Genomic DNA, 20,682 nt, shown 5'->3' with positions numbered 1-20,682 from the left:
TTGTTTAAAATGGAACATGCTTTCAAATATTTGGCGCATATAACTTGTTTAAAAATTTTCACTAAACTAAAAACTCCCATTCTTACGTAAGCTTCTTATTATATTTATTTAAGCCAAGTGCATTAAGTTACATGATTGAGTATTAAAATAACCATCTGTTAATGATTCAATACAATTTGTTTAAACCAGGGGTCGGCAGCCTTTGGTAACTCGCGGGCCAATATTTTTGAGAAAAATTTTCTCCCGGGCCGCAAATTTTTAGAAGTAATCATGGTAACTAGTAAAAAATGTAATTCCAAACCATAATATTAGAAAATAAGCAGTTATATAGCACTAGTGAAGAGTCACTATTAAATTAAGACCTTAATTTTAAGTTTTTGTTGCAAAACCTTTTTTTTTTGATGTTTTTAAAATGTGTGTCTTTAGCTAAAAAATAACTCGCGGGCCGCAGTTTGTTGACCCCTGGTTTAAACGTTTTGCTATTTTCAAAAATGAATAAGTAATACACACTTTTTTATTTAAATTAGTTATAAGTGTATTATGAATGCTATATGAAGTACAACTGTTTTAATCTATAAAAAATTTATATATTGCTTGAGTTGATATGAAGTATTAGCTAAAGCATAAAACCAAGTAGAGGTTATTAAATACAATAACCTTTGTGAATTAAGCCGTTAGCAGTATAATTAGAGATTAGTTGTGTTTTTCTAACTATTTAAATAAAATATGTTTAATATTAATTACTATTTTTATTATGTTACCCAAATGTTATCTTAAAAACTTTAAATACTACGTTTAGAATATACCTGTTTTTAAACAGGTAATGAACACTTTTTTCATTTTGAATTATTTATTGATTAAGTTAGCTTTTATACAACTTACAGACATAAAGTTGTTTCTGAGGATCGTTACAATTAAGTCTAACATTTTTTCATTAAAAATAATAAAAACATTTAAAACCAACTAGGGTATTTGCTTGGTTATATAGTGATATCGGTCTGGTTATAACTGACTATAATCCGTATATAATATAATGCACAATCCAAAGTTTGTTCTGAAACTAATTTTTGATTTTACCTAATAGGTTTACAAAAATTTAAGTGAACTTATAATATTGCATAATTAAAATCAAGTCTGTGAGCAGATAGTGTATTTTACAATAAATTAATGTAAGGAGAAAGAAACGATCAACTAACACATAAAGATAACAAATACCACAAACTTTACTAGCAATAACTATGAAATAAAACACCTCGGCTTAATAGCCTAAACATACAATATCGTTACGCAGTTAACAAGTTTAATACTGCAACATACTGCTAAAACGTGCAGGGATGCTTGTAAGTAAGTACAACAACACCTAGCGAATTAAGTGCTTATAAGCATAAAAACAATTTAAGTGAACGAATAATAAACGCCGACTGTCGTCGGCCATTGCACAGTTTCTAGTATTTAAGCTTATGATAAATTACAGTATAGTATCTAGTTTAATTTGTAAACGTAGAAATATTACTTTACTTTTAACATGGTGTATTTTAATTAACGATTAAAACAAATTTTGTTTTTGTCTAGTCTATTTTTTCAAAGTTTCAAAACTGCTTTTTATTTTATTATCATTTGAAACACTTTTAACTAAATCCGTAAAATAATTATTAAAAGATTGAAGAGTTTAAATGTGTAGAAATTTATTAGTTTAAAATAAGAATTATAGTAGTTATAAGCAGTTTTATAGCATTATATATAAAATTTTAAGCTATTGGTTTTCATTTTAATAGCACAGTGGTATTTTATAGTTAATTTTTTTATGTATTTTCTATGACCTTAGAGCTAGCAAAACGTTTTTAAATAGAACAACAATATATTTTTTCAAAGAAGAACATTATATAAGTTCAAACTTTGTTACTTTTTACGCTATATAGTCCAACAAAAACTTTTTCTTTTTATAAATCAATTAAACTAGTATAATTATATAAAACAGCCTTTTTAATTTGCAATTGCCATAGAGACCCATAATACTCCCTAAATTTCTTCGCTTAAATCTCAAAAATTACTTTAAACTTTCATAAGCGGTAAAAAGTAATTGATAGCTTTATTATTTATGTAAAAATTCACGGGCTGAATATTCTACACATGTGTCGCTGATTGGCTGATCTATATTCATAGAGATAAAACTATCCAACCGTAAATTTTGATGCTATTTATCATATTTTGGAGCCACAAGTTGTTACAAGTTAGAAAAAGACTTAGTTTAAAATGTAAAAGTCTGTTCTCAAATATTAAACCTTACTAGTTTCAGAAATTTTTATACAATTTAACTGTAATACATCTGTAGGATGAGAAAAAATTATTAAATAATAATTTAACTTAGGATTATTTATTTTTACTGCTAATATAAGGTTATGAGTGGTGGGGTTCATTATTTTGGTTTAAAAATTCACAGTAATTACCTAGGATGAAGTTGCACCAATGTCAAGCTGAAATTATATTGAATTTAATGTCTTTCTAACCATTATTTTAGGCAAAAATTAATGTTTTATGCTAACTATGTTTAGCCTGAAATATACTTTGTTTTAAACAAGATTTAAATACATAGTGAGAATAAAATTTATTTATGACAAACTAAAGTATTTGATTGATTATGTTTTACAATATCATAATCAATATAAAAAATTAAGAGATTTAATTGCTTTATATTGTATAATAAAAGCAATTATATATTTAAGTTTTATTAATTTATGATATATAACTCAATTTGTGTAATTATAAATATAAATTTTTAACCAAAAATTATAGTTAAGAATACATCAAATACAATATAATTTCAGTTAGATATTGGTGCAACATCATACTAGATAATTATCAAATTCATATTGGCTTTTATGTAATAAAATATATATAGGATTGCCACACACTAATGAGCTCAGAGAAATTTAAAATAATAGAAAATCTCAGGGAAACTCACGAAATTTTAATTTTTTTAAACTCTGATAAACTCAAAGCAGTTTTAAGATTTTTAAGAAAACCTCAGGAAATTTTTTTAAATAGTTTATTAAAAGTATTTATGCATTTGAAAAAAACTCCGGGAAGGTTAAGGTTGCTCACAGAAGATTTTATGACTCAAAGACTGGCAAACAAGTATATATTAGGATTTAATTTATATTATTTCTTGAAGTGAGTATTAGCTTATAATATTTACAGTTATAGTTAGTTTTAATTAAGTTCAGGTAAATGTATAAAATAAAGTTCTCAGGGTAACTTAGGCCTCTGATTGTTTTTATAACTTTGTTTTGGATCTAAAACATTGTTTGAACAACAGATATCTAATTTGCCACAAGAACTTTTTTAAAGGGTATAGGTGGTTAAAAGCCAATCACTTCCATGTTTTTGTTTATCTATATAACTATGACTTTTCCATTAAATAAGCATAAGGAAATTACAGTTGAGGCCAGGGGGTTACATCCATGTAAGATACTCACTAAATTTTTAAAACATATATGTCTTATATTTAAAGGGTATTTTTAAGAAGTACGCATCCGTGTAAGGTACGCACAAATTTTTCAAAATATTTATCTATTATATTCAAAGAGTATCTTTAAGAAGTATGCATCCGTGTAAGGTAAGAATAAACTTAGGGGCATAGGGGGGGGGGGGGGGGGGGGTTAAAACACTTTTTTTAGAAATAAATATTAGTTAAACGTTAGTTAAAGGTCAGTTATTCATTAAGAAAAAGTTTAACCCCCCTGTAAAAATAAATTTAGGGGCATAGGGGGGTTAAACACTTTTTTCGTAATGTGATCTAGTTTTGTAAGGTTTTTAATAAGCTACAAGTTGCTTTTTAGTTTACAGACTTTAAAAATTCAAAATAACTTTTGAGATATAGAAGTTCAATTCGGAGGCAACAATATCGATATAGAAGTTCAATTCGGAGGCAACAATATCGATATAGAAGTTCAATTCGGAGGCAACAATATCGATATAGAAGTTCAATTCGGAGGCAACAATATCGAACAAATTCGGAGGCAACAATAGGTTCCATATGGGAGGCACAACTAAAACAGCAAATAACTAGAAGTCACTAAAGATATATCTCCTAGCATTTTTGAAATTACTATCACAAATGTTCCTTGCAATGTTTAAAAATACTGGTGCAAGGAACTACTAAAGTTATTAAGAAAATATATATAAAAAATAAAACAATTTTTTTTTAATTTTTTTGTTATAAATTTCTTTTTTTTTTTTGCAAAAAACTTTTCTAAACATTGCAAAGAACATTTCCTAAAAGTTTGAGGTAGTTATCTCAAAAAACCTAGGAGAAGATATATTCTTAGTGATTTCTAGTTATTTGCTGTTTTAGTTGTACCTCCCATAAAGAACCTATTGTTGTCTCCGACTTTGACCGGCTATATCTCAAAGATTGTTTTGAATTTTTTAAATCTGTAAATAGCATCTTGTAGCTCAGTAAAAACTATATAAAATAAGATTACATTCTAAAAAAAGTGTTTTAACCCCTCTATGCCCTTAAATTTATCCTTATCTTACACGGATGCGTACTTCTTAAAGATACTCTTTGAATGTAATAGATAAACAATAATTGGCTTTTTGTTTATTTTTTATAATTATACGTGGTTACTTACATAATTATATAAATAAATAAAAATATGGAAGTGGTGGGCTTTAAACCTAACACAGGTGTTTCTGAGCAAAAATACACTGCCTTAACCACTCGTCCATGTTGCCTGTGGTATAGCAGCACATTTTGCGTTTATTAATGTAAAAATTTTAACAATTTTTCAAAAGTTTTTGCATTGAAATTTATTCATAAATACTAATTCAATAAAAATATGATAACATAATTAATCAAATACCTATTTTGTTAACATAACAAAACAACTAAATTAATATTTAAATTAATTTAATCATTATATATAAACAAGTATAATACATGCTATTTAAAAAAATACAAAACAACAAGACAAAAATTATACGTAATACACACAACAAGTTAATACATAAAACAAACAAGATAATTGACTTACTTAAACTAAATAAAAGTAGTAGTTACTTCAATTTAAACTGTTATGCCTAAGTATAAGCTTAATATTTTCATCTACAATTAATAAACTTTTTTGAATCCTACGCCTACCCCTTACACTCATTTTATTTCTAAACTTTATAGATCTCTTAAAATTTACTCCTTTATTAAACTAACTCTTAATTAATTTTAGAGTTTTGTTTTCCAATAATTTTATAACTTTTTCAACTATACTCTTTATGTTTATTTTCGCAAAAAAAGAACTATTTTAAGTTTATATTAAAAACTTATTTGAATATTTTTTTTTACTATTTTTTGTTTATATGTGATAAACATCTCGAATCAAGATGTTTTGTAAGCGTTTTGTGTTATTTTTTATTTAAAATTTTGTTTTCTCTGAGTGTTTTCAATGAAAACAGCTTAAATACAAATGAAAAATATTGTTTTAAAGAACAAAGAACAAATATAATTCATTACTAAACGGGTTATCAACCAGTGAGAATTTAAAATAAAGTTTTTGACTGTACGAACCTTGATTTAATTCCTTTGCTAAACCTGTTTTGACCATATATTTAATATTCTGTCATTTATGTATTAAAGGGTTATAAGTAGAATTCAAAATGTTTTTAAAGTGTATTCTTGTCTATTAAAACGTTAAATTTTATTTATACTTAATTTTTCTATAAACTTCTCATCAAACTATCTTTTAATAATGTTTTGATATTTACATACAAAAAATTGATCTATATATGACGTTTAAACGACGTTTTATTGTTTATTTTATATACATAATGTACTAAATACCATTGTTTTTATTAAAACTGATTAAGTCATAACGTTTTTAGGTTTTCTTATTTTTTTCTGAGTATTAACATAGAAATTTAATAACTATTGATTATTTTATATTTTATTACCCAAAAGTACGCTTCTTTTAATAGTTTATTTTAAAATCTACGTAAATTTGGTTTTTTAAAGGTAATTATTAAAAAATTATTAATACTTAGTGGTTTATAAAAACACTAATTAAATTATTAAAAAACAACTGTTTTGTGTTAAATTACTTAAATTAGTTATTTTTCAAGTTAACTTAAGACATCTAAGTTTGAAATATTAGAGTTGTTTTAGATTTTTTATTAACAATATGTTTGCTTTTTTAATGTTATCGCATCATTTTGTCCCTGGTTTCGTAATAATTTAAAAAATTTAAATTTTTTTTATGCTCTTTAGCGCTACAAATTTTAAACAAATCAGCGACGCATTGGTGGAATATTCAGCAGAAAATTCACATAAAAGTGTTTTACCCCCACCTCTATGCCCTTAAAGTTTAAATACGATATGTTTTGACATATAACACTGTGAAGACGTTTGGTTCAGTAAGCTTAGGGAACATAATATCTTATACAAAAATTTATACCAGTGTGTTTTATAAAATAACATAAAAAAGTTAAATTATTTTGCTTAGCGAAAAAAGGTGGCTTAGATAAACCATCAAATCTATATTACGTCTTATCATGTTTTATTATCATCTTATCAAGTAAAAGAAACTAATGATGTACATTATAACAAGTGATTATTGAATTGACTACACTGACTATATAAATACGTTAAATTGGATAACAGTGCAAATTTTATCTATCAACAAAAATATCTTAAACAGAAGAATACCAAGCCTGTTACGCATATTTAGGGATGATATTTTTCCCCATATTTTTACTTGTACAATTACAATCTCATCAAAACTCAATTAAGAAGTGTGCCTTTGTTTATGTTATACAAAAAAAATATTAGTCGTAAGAAATAAGAGGTACAAACTCTCTTTATAAAAATATTCAATAAAAGTTGTAAGCTGGTTTCACAAGAAAAATAAAACAAAACGTAATGTTTCGTAATGTTTGACATTAAGAATTTTTAATCATCATTAGAAGAAAAAGCCTCTTAGGTGTAACTGAATAAAGTTTCACGTTTTCTAGATTCTCAACAAACGATATTAGATTATCAATGCACACATACAATATGTTTGTTTACAATATTTTCAGCTTTAAAATGTTATGCAAGTTATAAAAGGTCTTGCTTATTGTTTATTTATTTCTTACTTATCTATTTACAATTACATTATATTAAAATTAGTATTAGTTGCAGCTGTTTTCAGAGCATTAATTTTTTAATGACTTATATTCATTTTACGCTTAAATTGTTATACTAGCAAACTCAACATTTCAACACAACGTTTATCCTACTCAAAATGTGTTTGAAAAAATAATAACGCCTTCGTAAAATAATGCTCAAGATTAAAATTTCATATTACCATTTTAGAATACAAGTACTTAGAAAAGTAAATTTGACTAAGTATATTGCTTATAAAAGTTTTTTTGATCCATGATTTACACAAAAATCTTCAAACAGCCATTTTGTTTTTAAAGCAAAAGGTCCTATTAAGACATATTTTTATAAGCTTCAAATATATCTAGTAAATCTAAACTAACTTGTTAGAGAAGAAAAAAAACTATCGAATTTTTACAATGTTACCGCGACAAAAGTTTCGAAAGTAGATCTCAGTGAAAACATTGTGTATGATTACTAAAATTTATTTTATTACATTTTTCCACATTTTCCATACTTGCCAAATAAAAGTGTAAACAGTATTTTTTTTTGTAACTATAAACGAAATTTGTTATATCTATCTTTGAAGTGTTTTTTTTTGTCCCTGATATATTATATAAATTTACTATGTATGTAGTTATATATTTGGAATTATTGTCCCTGACAGGACGTTTTTAATCTATTAGTTACAATAGGGGCTTTAAAAAAAGTTTATAAGATGTTCTAATATGGCTCTCACGCTAAACCAACTTCATTGTATTCCAGTAGAAACCAACGAAAAACTTTTATTTAAACATATGAGAAAGAGTTATGAAAAGTTTTTTTATATTTTAAAACTTATTTATTTATTTTTTAAGTTTATTTTAAAGAAGGTTATTTATAAGATTTTGTAAAATTAAACTTTTATTTTATGCACAATTTTTAAAGCTTTTAATGCATATTGAGCTAGTAACCATTAATTTTTCACACAGTATATAAGTTTTCAGTTAGATCAGATATTTTTATTTATTATTATCAATTTAACAATCACAATTTAAATTGTAACTGTAAAAAAATTGCTGTGTAAATTGTTTGCATTATTCAGGGTTGCCACTTTACCTGGAATCCTGGAATTTGACAATTTAGGCAAAAAAAAAAAACCTGGAATTTAAGAAATTTTGAAAAAATCTGGAATTTTAAAATTTTAACATGTTCAGTAGTAAAATTTCGGTTTGAATTAAAAAATTTATCATATAGATAAAAAAATTTTGTCATCACCAAAAATTTTTTTATTAAAAAACACATTTTAAGTATCTTTTTAATCTTTTTATACTATTTAACACAGTTTCTTAGCTTAAATTTAACTTTAAACTAAAAATAGGGCGAAAGATGTGTACTTAAAATACCTGGAAGAAATTTGAAAAACCTCAAAAAATTTTTGAATAAACGAGTGGCAACCCTGATTATTAAAGTATCCTTAAACTTAGTTTAAGCTAAACACCAGGGGCGTGTTTTGACTGGTTTACTGTTTCCTGTGAACCCCTTAAAAAAAAAGATTCTTAGAATATCACTACAAACGTTGTTTATTGACTTTGTTTTGATTATTTATATTCAAAGTTTATTTGATAAAATTAAAAAGATTAAATATTAAAAAGATTGTTAAGTTTCCTTAACAAAAAATGCTCGTTTTCGCCCAGCTGAAATACATTTTAAATAAAATTTTAATTGTGACGTCATAATAGGTGAAAGTTTTAAAGTTACATTTTTATTCTGGGAAACTTTTTACAAAGATGCTCTTAGTTTCCATTGAACATTGTTACTTAGTCTAGATAACTTTTGATTAATTATTGTTTTTCAACTAGTAAGTACAATTTTACTTAAAAAATGTCCAATATAATCACTTAAGTTTTATTTTACTTAGTTAATTGTATATTATAATGTTATGTGAATCTTTTAAACCTTATAAAGTTCAATTCAGAGAGTTTTCAAAATCATTATCATTATTTCAAATTAAAATCTACTACATCAAGAGGCGATTTGTTCTTTTATCATTTAATTGTATTTTATATTTTCATTTAAGTTATTTTACTTTGTATATCTGTTGGCCGCAAAGTTGATTTTTGACTTTTTGAAGTTTTTAACTTTGAGAGATTTCAAAATCAGAATCAGAATCTCTGCACCATCAGGCAAACACTTAATAATAATTTGATTTAAAGATGTTTAAATTTAATTGTATAAGTCTAAACATTTTTTTAAAATGAAATTTCAATTTTTAATTAAGTTGTTTTATTTTTGTATATATTATTTTATTTTTAGTGAAATTTCAAATTTTATAGATTGAACTTATTTAAAAAATATTTTTATTACAATAGATATATAAAAGTTTAAAGTTTAAAAAAAATTATAAGAACTCCATCTATACTTACATTTAAATCAAAATTTAAATTCATTTTGTAAAATTTTATTCTAGTTTAAATTGTTTTATAATATTGTTACCTGATAAAAAGGTAAATTTTCAGAGTTGCCATTTTACCTGGAATCCTGGAAAAACCTGGAATTTTAACAATTTTCACATTTTCAGCAGTAAAATTTCGATTTGACTCAAAAAATCTATATATAAATAAAAAAGTGTTGTTATCATCAATTTTTTTTTAATTAAAAACATATTCAAAGTAGCTTTACAGTATATTTTCAATGTTTTTAAACTGTTTAACACAGTTTCTCAGCTTAAACTTAACTTTAAACTGAAAATAGACCCAAAATTGTCTACTTTTAAAAACTTGGAAAAATTTTCGAAAAAGCGAGTGGCAACCTTGAATTTTTTATAGAGTAAGTTATAACGTCTGTAACAGTTAAAGAAAAAAAAACAAATTTTGATACACAATTTGTAAGTTCATAACTTTGTTTTGGTTCTTTTAGTTTTTATTTATCTAATTTGTTGCATTAAAATAAATGAAAATTTAAATATTTTTCTTTTACTACTTATATGTTTTTTTTTCTAAGCTAAAAAAAAACATTTTAAACACAGAGTTTTTCGGCTAAATTCTGCGTAGTACGCACAATGCGTACTTAACTGGCAGTGCATACCTAATAAATGCGTACTTAAGCGGCAAATTAAGAACAAAAAAAATGTGAACCCCCTTTGAAAAATGTCTAAACACGCCCCTGCTAAACACTAAGAGAAAGAATACTTTTAAATGTTATTTTATTGATCTCTTGGTCAAATAGTTAAAATGAAATTGTCAGTTTTTTTTAAGTATAAGAATCAAAACAATAAAAATAAAATATAAACTTTGAAACAAAAATATCATGCTAAAGATTTACAGGTTAATGATTTAATACAACCAAAATTTCAACTACTATATATAAAAATCTATAAAGATAGCTTAACATACATTTATTATTTTTTAGTTTTTTAAGTAAAGTGTAGTTTTATAATATTAATTACGTAATTTTAACTAAAACTGCAAGATCATTTTCAAAAATAGTAGACAAACTTAACTTAGATTAATTTTTATTTGTTAATACTACAATTTTCAATTAAAAAACAGTCTTATATAATTATAAATTATTATGTCATCATAAAGATTTTAAAATCAAGTTACAGTAATGTCTAAGTAGCGCACAGCACAATTGTGAAACTTATATTTTAGTTTACACAAAAGATTTTCATTTATTTAGGAGTTTGATTGTTTATATTCTTCTACTTATAAATTTAAGACCTTTAAAAACGTTAGCTAATCTACTAAATAACATAAAACTTTGAATTAAACAACATTTTAATTTAAAATTTTTTTAGGGATTGCACAGTTCCCAGGAAAAAAGAGTAAAAATAGCCCTGAAAAATGATTTTGTAATTTCAAAATAATTTTTTTAAACTGATTATCAGTCACTTAAATAGTCAGGCTAAACTTAAAGTTAAACCAAAATTAGACAGGCGAGGCTAATTGTTTTTTTTATTAAGTCAATGTTTTATATACTTTTGAGACCGGTAAGTTTTTCATAAAAATTTAAACCAAACTATTGAAATACAAATTACATTAAATTACCTGTTTAAAATATTTATAAGTCATTAACGTTTCGCCTTATGACTGCAATTATTTGATGCAACATTGTTAGAAAAAATCAGAGAACTAAATCAAGACAACTAAAGTGAGTTTAACAATTGAGTAAAACTATAAACTTTATAGTACAAAAATTAGTGACATTAGAAATAAGTAGACATTAGTTAACATTAGCTGTTTTCCATACACAATTATTTTTAGTTTAAAATATCTACATACAGTATGTAGCTGTTGGTAAATAAAATTAAACATCAGTTTTACTTAAATAGATGTTATTTTTTTATATATTCATAGTTATATCGAAATTGAATACAGCAGTTTATGTTTAAAATTTTAATTCATGCTCTACAATAAACTTTTTTATAATATTTCTATTAAATTACTAAGTTTTGCTTTAATTTTTTTCAACAATTCAAAAGTAAAGCAAAATTACATTAAAAATATAATACTAAATCAAAGATTGAAAGTTTGAAAAAAAAATTATAGTAATTTGTTTTTTTATGTATTTTATTCTAACTATGATTATTAATTTAGATTGAAGAATACTACTCATGTGCAATATTTAATTTACTTATAATTTTATGCAACATTGTATAGTTTTGATATTATTCTCATGACTTGAGGTTTTTATCTTTTCTAGACATTTATAATTCTTATTTGTATTTACTTATTACACTCCAACAAAAAAAAACTAAACTTTAAATATAACTAGACATTTTAAAAAGTTTCTTTAGCATCTGTTGTATGTTCTTTAATTATACTTTTAATTTCAAAAACTAAAAAAGTTAAAACTATGTTCTACGTAGAATGTGTTATAATAAAACTTTTTTTGATATTTTCAGAAAAATACTAAAGTCGTCTTAATATTTAATAATAAAAATGAATAAATTATTTGATATAGTTTTCAATTTAATGGGACCAATTTGGTTGTTTTTGTTACTTATTGACTTTCTCAAAAAGGGGTACTTATTTACTTACCATAAACTTCTACAAAAGGGGTATCGCAAAAACATATCAGATATTTACTCAAACGCGAAGTTTGATGTTCATGACGTCACAGATCTCAACTTCATTCAAGGAAATTTTTTAGGAAATTGCGGAATGATTGCCTCAATGGCGTCACTAGCTCACAATCGTGAGCTTTTAGAAAAAGTAGTGCCTGTAAACCAGAATTTCAATGAAAAGCCATCAGAGTTTGTTTTCAATCTTTATAAAAGGGGCAAACCTCAGTGCGTTGTTGTAAATGAGCATTTGTTTTTAAGAAACTACAGTTGTTTAAGTTTTATTTTCGGCTTGAAAAAACTGTATTACAGTCAGATCCACAATCACAACTTCGTAGGTCCATTGCTAGAAAAAGCATTGATAAAACTCCATTTTAATGAAAATTATGAAATGTCATGTGGTGTTCCGGTAAGCAATGTCTTGTCGAGTTTTTCAAACAATTTCTTCGAAGAATTTTTAAAAGCCGATTTAAGCATTTTAGGTTACAACCTTAAAAGTATTATCACTCACGGTAGAAATAATAACTGTTTGATGGTAGTAAGTTTTTTCAAAAATAGTTTCAGCTTGCAACCAGATCATGCCTACACTATAATTGACTTCAAAAATGACAAGGTTAACCTATACAATCCCCATGGTGAATACGTGATAGTACCAATAAAGTTTCTCATTGAAAACTTGAAGCGTTTTGTCATTTCATACACAGGTGACAAAGTGTTTGAAATGGTAAATGTGAAAGTAATAAAAGAATTCTCTGATTGCTGGGAGGAAGTGAGTGCAGACAAAACATTTTCGAGTGTCGATTACCACTTGGAAGTGGAGGAAGACGGCACAGAGGTTCTCATCAACGTCATAGATTCCCTTTACGCTGACGTGTTCAAGTACATTTTTCTTTATGGCGTAAACGCAAAAACGTTCAAAGTGGAGTGTTGGAACAGGCAAGCGAGTTGCATCAGAGGACGGACGTTGCGGAAGAAGTTGAGGAGCGGAAGTTACCAACTGAAATTTATGCAATATTTCGAAAAATCAAAAGACTTGCATTTGAAAAACTTCAAAAAAAAATATTCGGATTGCTCAATAATCGACAAAAACTATTTTTGCTTCCGTTTTGCTGCTTCTAAGAAGTGCGCAGTGAAAAAAATTTATATTACAGAAGATCAAAATTTAATTATAGAATTCTAGTAAACAAACTATTTAACACCTTTTCTAATCTTTACTGAACGTATATTGTTTGTAGACCATTTAAAAAATAAATAATAATAACTACAGTATTTTTAATGATTTTGAAATGAAACACTTTTTTCAATAAAAAGTTACGTTTGTTTAATTTTGCTGTCATAATTTAAAAAAAAATACTAATAGAAAACGTTAAGTAATGTTAGAAAAATCAATTAGCATATGCAGATAAAAAAGTTGGTATACTTAACTTTTTATGTTTTTAATATAAACACTTTAAAAACTTATTAGAAAATTAGCACATTTTATTTTAAAGCTTCTAGTTTTATCTTTTGAAGTAACTAAGTTCATAGGCACTCAAGCCCGCTTGGTTAAGATCACAATAGTGGTTTCTCGCAACTATGACTGCCTGATGAGTTTTAAAATGACAAAACCGTTCGTAGTTTGTCTCGAATGCTGTTGTTGTTTGTCTCGCGGTGTAGTTCATTGTTTATTATTGATGGCAAAAAATATCTCAATCTTATTGATGATGGCCGAAATAAATACTTGTTAAAACTGATAAAAACGAGCGTAGAGACTAAAATCTCACATTAAGCTGACAATGTCATAGATTAGGGCTTGGCAAAGTTTTTCAATCAACGGGCCAGATCCAAAAAATATAGTTTTTTTGCGGGCCGCAGTCTTTTTTATTAGTAATTTACCAGATCCAGTATCCGGATCGTACCGTATAATAAATTTTTAGATCCGGATGCGGCCGGATATTAATTTGAAAGTTTTGTTCAGATTGGACAGGGTACTAGTATTAAATCAAGATCCGGATTTGGTCAGATTTTAGTTTAAATAAAAGTTTTGGATCTGGCTGGAATGTAATTTTATGGATAAGGTTATCATTTTTTTTTTCTAATTCACAAAACTTTCTCAAGTCTCACATCTTAAGTCAGGGGTCGGCAGGCAGTTGGTGCTCGCGGGCCAAAATTCAAGTTCCCAAAATCTTCGCGGGCCGCAGTTTTAGTTTTAGTGACGTTTGAATATTATTTTGGTTTTAGTTTTAGTCACTCTTCTGAAAATTTTACTTTTAATTACTTTATTATTTATAAATGACTTTTAGCTACACATAGTTTAAATTAAATTATAAATATCTATTGAAATAAATTTACATTGACTAATATACATAAGTTTTGATAAAAATCTAACTTTCTTAAACACTTAATATGTAAACTTAATGTCTTTTTTATTTTACTTACAACCTAACTATCTTTAATAACCGAGCTTAAAAACATTTTTGGGACACTTTTATACATTTTTTATATTATGAACTACTTTATCATATTTTAATAATATTAACATTTGAAAATAATATTTTGCTTCTAAAATTTTTTGTTTAACAGTTTTTAAAAAGTTATTAATTAGTCAATTAAATAAAACTAAAACCTATTTGTATTACAGAAAAACTAAAACAACTTCTTTAACATAATTAATGGTCAAATACTTTAATAAAATACCTTATTAGTAATTAACTAGCTTTTTACATGGTTGCCACTTTAAAAGCAAAAAAAATATCTGAGTTGTATCAAACCAGCTTAAATTTATTAAAGTTAAAAAAGTTAAAAATTTGCTGTTAATCAAGGTTAATTACCTAACTAAAATATCATCCTTAAAAAAATAAACAATATTTAAGAAGCCAAAAAAGAAACAATTAGTGAGCTACACTACAGACATAAAAATATTCTAAGATTTCGAAGACTTATTTAAACTGTTTGAAATAGATGCTTAACACACCCCTGAGTGTTAAAATGATGATGATAGATGTTAAAAAATATCTTTAATAGGTTTAAACTAGTCTGAGTTTTTCAAATTTTTAAACTAGTCTGTGTATTTGGCAACGCTGTTTAAAATAAAATTCAGAAAATAAAGAATTAGCAAAGTTTATTGACAGTGAATTAAAAATATAGCAAAAACAATCATTATAAGTCAGCTTGAATGGACAACTAAGTTACTTAAATATTTATAACAAATATATAAAATTTTATTAAGCTATTAATGAAGTAGAAAAAATTTATTAAGCATTATAGCAATCTTTATCTGCAATAAAAATATTGCATTTAAAAAGAGTAAATGTGAAATATAAGACTAGCTAAAAGAATTAAAAAACGTTAGTTAGGAGTTTTCGAAGAAACAAAAAAAAATAAAAATCGCTTAAGTCAGTTCCAACACAGCACATGATTATTTTCAGTAACTATAAACTGATCAGTTAACTTTTTTAAGGCAAATTATAAAGTAGCAAAATTAACTACTAAAAAGAAGTTACCTACAAGTATTTTAAACTTTTTTAAAGAACTTGGGTAGCAAAATATTTTTGTTTAATTCTTCAATGACAACAAGAAGTTGTGTTTAGGAAATGTCTTAAGATTATAAAGCCGCATAAATCAATTTAAGACTTAAATAAGTCTGTTAAAATGAGAGTACTGATAACACAAAAAATGTTCATTTAATTTTAGATTCTACTAAAATACCTACGTTCTACTAGAGGTGTTTTTACTAACTTTGACATTTTGGAAAATTTTCAAGGTTTAGTTCAATGCTAAGCACACAATAGGCAATAACATTTTAAAAGCAGAGGTGCGATGCATTAATATAAAGTTTTTAAAAGTACAATTTTTTACTTCTATTATCAGTTTAAATTAAGATTAAATAACATAACAACATTTAAAAATACTGTCAAGCTACTTTAGGTGTGTTTTTTAATAAAAACTATTTGTATGGTAGATTTTATATTTCAAAACGAAAATTCACTACTTAACATGTATAAAACGTTTAAAATTCAAGGTTTTTTCAAAAAATTCTCAAATTTAAGGTTTTTCTAGATTTTTTAAAGCATAAGTTGTTAAATTCAAAGCTTTTCCGGGTTTCAAGTTTTTTAGTAACACTGATTGTTGACACCTATGTGTATAAATTTAATAAAATAATATTTTAAATTATATCAACAGCTTTAAGATTTTAAATTCAATATGTATTATAATGAAAACGAACACTGTAGAACGAACAAAACATATATCATTAGTTTAATTTGCCATTCTTTAAAGCAAAAAAAGCCAGCTTGAGTGACAAAAAACTAGCCTGATATTTTAGTACACAAAAGACAATTCAAACCAAAACTAAAAAAATAATAAATTGGCCTTAGATTTGAAGTCTTCAAATAGTCATAGTCTGAGTGTTTTGCAATGTTCAGTTGTTTATTTGCTTGAATTTGAACTATTTTGATTAACAATCTACAAACTCAATAAATTTACCATACCCAAATCTAGTTGTATTAAATAGCTATTTCAAAAAAACAGCAACTGTGTATACCAGTATGCAACGCATAAAAATTAACTTAATTTGCAAAAAGAATTGTTTTTAAAATGAATAATATACACCAGACAAAAACTATTTTAATTTATGTCTTATATGTTGTTTATAATGTGGTTGTACACAGTTAGATATTACATTTATAAACAAGAATTTTAGAAAGTTATGCATAAACTAAACTTAATCTAACTTTGTTATTTAATAAAAAGTTGTTTAAAATATGAGCATCTTTGTAAATTGGTGTGCATAGGAACTTATTTAAAGTGCACAGAAAACTTCTAAAAAATTTAACCGTGTCAAATTCTAAATAAACTTTATTTCTTAAAAATATGTAGTTTTAACTGTTTTAATACTGTCTCAAATATAACATTTAGTAAAAAAACATCTATAAAATAGACTTATGAATAAAAAACGTGAAAAAATATCTAAACTGTTAATAAATGACATCGTAGTTAATTACTGTTGATTATTTTTGTACAAAATGGAAAACATTTGCATGTAGTTTATTTACTTAATACGTATTATATAAGTAACTTACTAAAACCAAGCACTCTTAACACTGTTTTTTCAGATAATAACTTGCTGTTGTAAGAAGAAATTTTTATAAAACTAAGAAAAAACCCTGATGGAATGCTAATCTGTCTTTTTCACATTTTCAATCTAAAGCAGGGGTCGGCAAACTGCGGCCTGCGGGCCAATTGCGGCCCTCGAAGGGTAAATCTGCGGCCCGCGAGCACGTTTTTTTTTTGAATTGAATGCGGCCCGCGAAAGAAATTTTTGTGGCCCGCGAGCATGTTAATGTGGCCCGCTGAGCAACGATATGTTTTAAGTTAAATTTTTACTGGTAATTTGGTTTTGTTTTATTTCGTTTTAAGTTCATGTATTAAATTTTTAAATAATAAAAAGACTTTACTGTATTAGCTTAGAAATGTGAAAAAAAAGATTAGCTTTCTAACAGGGTATTTTCTAATTTTCATAATAACTTTCTTCTTACAACAGCAAGTAATTATTTGAAAAAAGAGTGTAAAGATTGCTTAGATTTAGTAAGTTAGTTATATACTACGTAGTACTTAGTAAATAAACCAAATGCAAATGTTTTTCATTTTGCACTAAAGTAATGCACAGTAATTAAATAAAATAGCATTTCTTTACAGTTTAGGTATTCATTTTAAATGTATTTTATACCTAATTTTCTTTTATAGATGTATTGTTACTAAATATTATATTTAAGTGTACACAAATACATTTAATATAACATAATAATAAGAAATAAGGTTTATTTCATTTTAGTTTTAACACGTTTGGATGTTTTGGTAGTTTTTTTAACTTTAAATTAATTCCAATGCACACAGGTGTGCATAATTTCTACCATTATTGTATCTACATGTAATTTCTAAGTGTGTTCCGAAACATTTAAAACAATATAAATGACATAAATAAAAATAGTTTTTGTTATGTACATATTTTTGTTTTTCAAACAATGTTTTTTAGAAAATTAAGTTAATTTCTATGCGTTGCATACTCATATAAACAATTGCTGTTTTTTGAAACTACCAATTTAATACAAGCTAGATTCAAGGATGGTAAATTTATTAAGTTTGTACATTGAGAATCAAATAAGTTCAAATTCAATTTTATAAATAACTAAACATTGCTACAAACTCAGACTATGACCATTTGAAGACTTTAAATATCAGGCCAATTTAGTCTTTTTTTTCAGTTAGTTACTTGAATTGCTTTTTGTATACGAATATATCAGGCTAGTTTTTTGTCACAAAGGCTGGCTTTTTTCTTTAAAGAGTGGCAAATTAAATTTATGATTTATGTTTCGGTCAATACACAGTGTTGGTTTGAATTATAATATATGTTAAATTTTAAATCTTGCTGCTTATACAATTTGAAATACTGTTTATACTACTGTATATAAGTGTGAATAATTAGTGTTGCCAAAAAAATTGAGTCCCGGTAACTCTTGGAATCTGAAAATTTATATTTAAATAATCTGAAAAAAGTTTGAATTTGAGAATTTTTGAAAAACCTGAAATTTCAAACAATTTTTACATGTAAAGTAATGAAATTTTGATTTAAAACAAAAATTTACCATATAAATATTTTTATTAAAAACCACATTTAAAGTAGATTAAGAGCATCTTTTTAAAATTGATATTATTTTTAAAATATTTTTTTACCTTTAGTTTAATTTTATACTGAAAACAGAAGAAAAAATTTGTAGTTTCACAAACTTTATATTGGTGCATTGCACCTTTGCTTTTAAAATTTATTTACCTATTGCTGTGCTTTGCATTGCCACTAAACCTAGAAATTCTTCTAAAATTTCAAATTTAGTAAAAACAACTCAAATAAAAATTCTCAGATAACATTATATGTTTTATCAGTGCTCTCATCTTAACAGGTTGATTAAAGTCCTAATTTGATTTATGCTGCTTTATAATCTTCAGGCATTTATTAAACACGACTTTTGTTGTCAGTATAGAAATTAACAAAAATCTTATACTACCGTCAACATAAATTCTTTAAGAAAGTTATAATTCTAAACGGTATCTTCTTTTTAGTAATTAGTTTTGCTACTTTACAACTTGCCTTAACTTTTTCTTCAATCAGTCTGTAGGTACTGAAGATAGTCATGTGCTTTGTTGGAACTGACTTAAACGATTTGCTTTTTTTTCGTTTATTGCAATAACTCCTAAATAACGTTTTTCAATGCTTATAGCTCGTCTTATATTTCACATTTACTCTTTTCAAATGCAATATTTTTATTACAGATAAAGAATTGCTATAGTTCTTAATAAAAAGTTAGTTATTCTTCTTCATTAAAGGCTTAATAAGCTTTTATATTTTTGTTAAAAGTGTTTAATAAACCGTAATTGTCCATTAAAACTGAATTAAAATACCTTTTTTTGATTTATATTTAATTCACTGTTAATAAACTTCGTTATTTCTTTATTTTGTGAACTTTCTTTTAAACATGGTTGCCAAACAAGCAGGCTAGTTTAAAAGTTTTGAGAATACAGACTAGTTAAACCTGTTTAAGACATTTTTGTAAGACTCAGGTGTGTGTGAAACTTTTACCTTAAACACTTTGAATTCTCAGAATAGTTTTTACAACCGTAATGTAGTTTACTAATTGTATTTTTCTTTCTTGTCTTCTTAAATACTGTGTACTTTTTTATAGTGATGATGTTTCAATTAGTTATTTAAGCTTGATTAACACTAAGTTTTATGCTTTTTCAACTTTTAATTAACTTGGCTTGTTTGATATAACTTAGACATTTTGCTGTTAAAGTGGCAACCATGTAAAATACTAATTAATTACTAAAAAGGTATTTTACTAAAGTATTTGAGAGTTAATCAGGTTAAAAATCTTTTTTAGATTTTTACATAACAAATAGGTATAAGATTTATTTAGTTAACTAATTACTGAATTTTTTAAAGAGTGTAAACTATTTTAGACGCAATTTTTTTTTTTTTAATTAATATTTTTAGAAACATGAAAAAAGTGTAATAGTACAAACAAGGCATAAAAGTGACCTCTATAATATTTTTAAGCTCGACTTTTTTACAGAGTTACGTTATAAGTAAAATTACAAAATATTAAGTTTTACCTGTTAGTCTTTAAGAAATAAATAGTCTATTAAGACTTAAGTACATTAGTCAATGTAAATTTTATTCTATAAAGTATTTATTATTTAAATAACCATTCTCTGTAAATATAAAAGTAATTTGAAATATCAAAGTGAATAAAAGTAAAACTTTCTCTAGTAAGACTAATAGCAAAATATTATTCAAATGTCACTAAAACTAAAACTGCGGCCCGCGAAAACTTTGAAAACTTTAAATTTGGCCCGCGAGCACCAACTGCCTGCCGACCCCTGATCTAAAGTAATAAAGTCTTTTAATTCTTTTAAAATGTTATACAGGGGCTAAAACGAGATTAAACAAATTAAACCAAATACGAAAAAAAAT

The sequence above is a fragment of the Thalia democratica genome, chromosome 1 (genome assembly GCF_965202585.1).
Source record: "Thalia democratica chromosome 1, ktThaDemo2.hap1.1, whole genome shotgun sequence".
In the NCBI taxonomy this organism is placed as follows: Eukaryota; Metazoa; Chordata; class Thaliacea; order Salpida; family Salpidae; genus Thalia; species Thalia democratica.
Note: the sequence above shows the minus strand (reverse complement) of the source record.